We start from the raw sequence: 4,842 nt of genomic DNA on the forward strand, positions 1-4,842 counted from the left end.
AGTACACTTAGTTGGTGGGCAAGCAGATTATGTGACGAAAGCGGGCGCGGCAATATTGAGGATTGTCCTCTTGTTGGCAGGCCTCGTACTGCACAGACTCCAGACAATGTGCAGAGAGTTAACGAATTGGTGACTGCTGACAGACGCATCACAGTAAACGAACTGACGCGTTACGTTGGGTTAGGGGAAGGAAGTCTTTGCAGAATACTGAAAGTGTTGGCTTTAAAAAAAAGTTTGTGCCAGGTGGGTTCCCAGGATGATGACAGTGGCCCACAAAGAAACAAGAAAAACGGTATGCAGCGAACTTTTGGAACAGTACGAGAATGGTGCAGATGAATTTCGTGGAAGAATTGTGACAGGTGATGAAACATGGCTCCATCATTTTTCACCAGAGACGAAGAGGCAATCAGTGGAGAGGCATCATGCAAATTCACCCAAGAAAAAATATTCAAAGCCACACCTTCTGCTGGAAAAGTTATAGCTACGGTGTTTTTAGATTCCGAAGGACTCTAGCTTGTGGACATCATGCCAAGTGGAACCACCATAAATTCTGATGCATATGTGACGACACTGAAGAAACAAGCTCGAATGAGTCTTGTTCGACCACATCGGAAAAAGTAGGATGTTTTGCTGTTGCACGAAAATGCACGGCCTCATGTCAGTTAAAATCCATGGAAGCGACCACAAAACTCAGATGGACAACACTGAAAAACCCGCCATACAGTCCCGACCTGGTTCGATGTGACTATCATCTCTTTGGGTAACTGAAAGACTCTTTTCGTGGACGAAGGTTTGAAGATGATGACTCCCTTGTACACGCTGCCAAAAAGTGGCTCCAACAGGTTGGTCCACAATTTTACCGTGCGGGTATACAGGCGCTGGTTCCAAAATGGCGTAAGGCTGTTGAGAGGGATGGAAATTACGTGGAGAAACGAAAATATTGTTCCTAAAGGGTGTATCTACACACTGTAAACTTTCAAACATGTAGAATAGAAGATCGATTTAAAAAAAAAAATTGCGTGAATTTATTTTGGAGTGACTCTCATACAATGCCCATGCAAGTTTGTCACACAGTTTGTGGATCTCTAATAACTGCTATCGTTGTACTCCCTTCTAAGGGGTGCTTTTTATTAGTGTCCGTCTTCTATTCTTCCAGCATTGTCCGGCCGAGGCTGGCAGGAGCGGCGCTTATATTCTCGTCTTGTAGAGGCCGCTCCTGTCGTGATGCGGTCCGAGTCAGCGGGCTACTGGTTGACGCCGTCTCGCAGCCTTCTCTGCTCTAGGGTTCTTCGTTTTATGCCGGAACATTCTTCCTCCCCCCCCCCCACCTCCCTCTCCCCAAAGCGACTGACCGTCTTTGTGTAGGGAGTGCGACCACGGCGGGGGAGGCAGGACTGGGGGAGCATCGCCGGGCCGGGAGCTGTGGCTGCAGGGGACGTCAAGCTTCCGGCTATACACGGCCATCCGGCCTTCGCTCTGACGGAAATGTCCCCCGGAAAACGACCAGACGGGTACCGGCCACCTCCTGCAGCCACGAACCAGATGAAGGCGGCGACTGCTGCGGTGTGGGCGGGCCCAGCTCCATCGGTAAGAGACAGATAAGGCGAAGGCTCCGTCTCCATGGGGTCGTCCGGCGGCGTGGAGACACACTCTGGCAGCTCCTGTGGCCGAACTGCGCTCTGGATCCGTCAACATGGGAAAGAGACACTGGAAGATCATCGTGCACATGACAAAGGCGAAGTTGATTTTGATGTCTTCTTAAATAATAGACTTTGATGACTTCTTAAGTAATAGAACCCAGTACGTTGTCCTCGATGGTGAGTGTTCATCGGATGAGAGGGTATCATCTGGAGTGCGCCATGGAAGTGTGGTAGGTCCGCTGTTGTTTTCTATCTACATAGATGATCTTTTCGATATGGTGGATAGCAATGTTCGGCTGTTTGCTGATGATGCTGTGGTGTACGGGAAGGTGTCGTCGGTGAGTCACTATAGGAGGATACAAGATGACTTGGACAGGATTTGTGATTGGTGTAAAGAATGGCAGCTAACTCTAAATGTAGATAAATGTAAATTAATGCAGATGAATAGGACAAAGAATCCTGTAATGTTTGAATACTCCATTAGTAGTGTAGCGCTTGACATTCAAGTCGATGAAATATTTGGGCGTAACATTGCAGAGCGATATGAAGTGCGACAAGTATGTAATGGCAGTTGTGGGGAAGGCGGATAGTCGTCTTCGGTTCATTGGTAGAATTTTGGGAAGATGTGGTTCATCTGTAAAGGAGACCGCTTATAAAACACTAATACGACCTATTCTCGAGTACTGCTCGAGCGTTTGAGATCCCTATCAGGTCGGCTGGAGAGAGGACATAGAAGCAATTCAGAGGCGGGCTGCTAGATTTGTTACTGGTAGGTTTGATCATCACGCGAGTGTTACGGAAACGGTTCAGGAACTCGGGTGGGAGTCTCTAGAGGAAAGGAGACGTTCTTTTCGTGAATTGCTACTGAGGAAATTTATAGAACCAGCATTTGAGGCTGATTGCAGTACAAATTTACTTTCGCCAACTTACATTTCGCGGAAAGACCACAAAGATGAGAGGGATTAGGGCTCGTACAGAGGCATATAGGCAGTCATTTTTCCCTCGTTCTGTTTGGGAGTGGAACAGGGAGAGAAGATGCTAGTTGTGGTACGAGGTACCCTCCACAACGCACCGTATGGTGTATTGCGGAGTATGTATGTAGATGTAGATGTCGGCACTACAAGCCATCTGGACCTGAAATATACATGCAAGTGCCAAGCTGACGGATGATCTCGCCTCACGTTCATTGTCTGCCGCCGCTGAAAACCCTGTAAAAGACAATACAATGTGGCGCGAAGCGATACTTGCAGCCTTCCTTCTGTGCCGGATGCCGAAGAGGGTGGAGTAGGTGGAACAGCGTCCGATGGCGGCCGCCGGCGATGGTCCATCTCGTGGCTGCGAACAATTCGAGGCTTGATCCCTGGTGTGTGCGGAGCGACGTTTGCCCATCTGCTGCTTGAAGGTTCTGACAAAACGCTCCACTTCGACTTTGGACTGTGGATGGAACAGTGCACTAGTTAGATGCTGTATGCCAATGCGTTCACAGAATGTATCAAATCCGTTTGATGTGAACTAAGGGCCGCTGGCTGACACTATGACTTCACGTAAACCTTAGAGACAAAAACAGATGACAACACCTGAATAGTGCTACGTGACGCTGTCGAATTCATTGGCACAGCAAAAGCAGACTTGCTATACGAGTCAATCACAATCAACATACGAGTGTTCCAAAAAGATCCCGGGAAGTCTATGTGCACATGGCCAAGCAGAGAATTTTTGTGGCCGAGTGCACTGATTTTCCGCACATGCGTAACAAATGGTTCAAATGGCTCTGAGCACTATGGGACTTAACTTCTGAGGTCACTAACCTAATGACATCACACACATCCGTGCCCGAGGCAGGATTCGAACCTCCGACCGTAGTGGTCACGCGGTTCCAGACTGTAGCGCATGCGTAACAATATGACGTCACCTTTTCTATTTGGGCGTCCATACCCTGCCAATTACAGTGTCGACGCCCCAACTGTTTCGTATGAACGATCCCCCAGTGTCCTTGATGAAGTAACTGTAACATTTCTTTTTGCATAGCCTTAGAGATCAACTCACGAGACTGTCCACTGTCATTTTGAACAAGAATCACACTTTCTGTACACCGAGGCTATGCCTATGTGCAAAGTATCGGCGTACTACGGAGTTCTTTATGCTGTTCAATGAGTGAGGCCAAGATGTGCAAATATATGTTAGCAGAATGTTCAAATCTGAATCAGCATCCGTGGCCTGTGCAATTTTCCTACAGTTCAGCGGTACAGATTGAAGCAATTCAGAATCCTGAGCATCGATGTGACAATAAGATGCAGCAGACGTGTCAATGTCTGTGTCAGGGCGAATCGGAAGGCGTGAAAGTGCGTCCGCATTACCATGTTGAGCTGTCGGACGAAACACAATCTCGTACTAGTATTGAGACAACAACAAAGCCCATCTTTGGAATTTTTGGGCAGTTCGTACAGTAACCGGTTTCGTCGGATGGAACATGGACTGCAAAGATTTATGATCCGCTACTAGGTAGCATTTTCTGCCCGGCGGACTTGTGTCGAGGTCCGGTGAGCCGGCCAGTCTGTGGATGGTTTTTAGGTGGTTTTCCATCTGCCTCGGCGAATGCTGGCTGTTTCCCCTTATTCCGCCTAAACTACACTATGTCGGCGACTGCTGCGCAAACAAGTTCTCCTCGTACGCGTACACCACCAGTACTCTAACATGCAAGCATAGGGATTACATTCGTCTGGTGTGAGACGTTCCCTGGGGGTCCACCGGGGGCGAACCGCACAGTAACCCTGGGTTCGGTGTGGGGTGGAGGAAGTGTGAAGTGGACTGCGGCAGTCGTCGTGGTGTTCTAGACTACTGCGGCAGCGGCGGGGACGGAGCCTCTCCGTCGTTTCTAGGTCCCTGGTTAACATTCAATACATACAATACAATACTGCATATTTTCTGTCAGTATCATTAATAATTCGAAGCACTTGATTGATTGCATCGTCGATTGACTTACTCTTCCGAAAACCATACTGATGTCCGCTAAGTCTCTGTAGCTCTCTGTGGGCTTGCAGACGATCGCATAATAGTATTTCTTGAACTTTCGCCAGCGTGTTTAACAGACATATGAACCTGTATGACCTCGGATTTGTAGGGCCTTTACCGGCTGCCTTTTTTTTATCATCACTGTGTTTGCTGTTTTCCACGCAGTCAGTACTTTCCCTTCCGATAGTGC

The sequence above is a fragment of the Schistocerca gregaria genome, chromosome 1, assembly GCF_023897955.1.
Source record: "Schistocerca gregaria isolate iqSchGreg1 chromosome 1, iqSchGreg1.2, whole genome shotgun sequence".
NCBI classification, from domain to species: domain Eukaryota; kingdom Metazoa; phylum Arthropoda; class Insecta; order Orthoptera; family Acrididae; genus Schistocerca; species Schistocerca gregaria.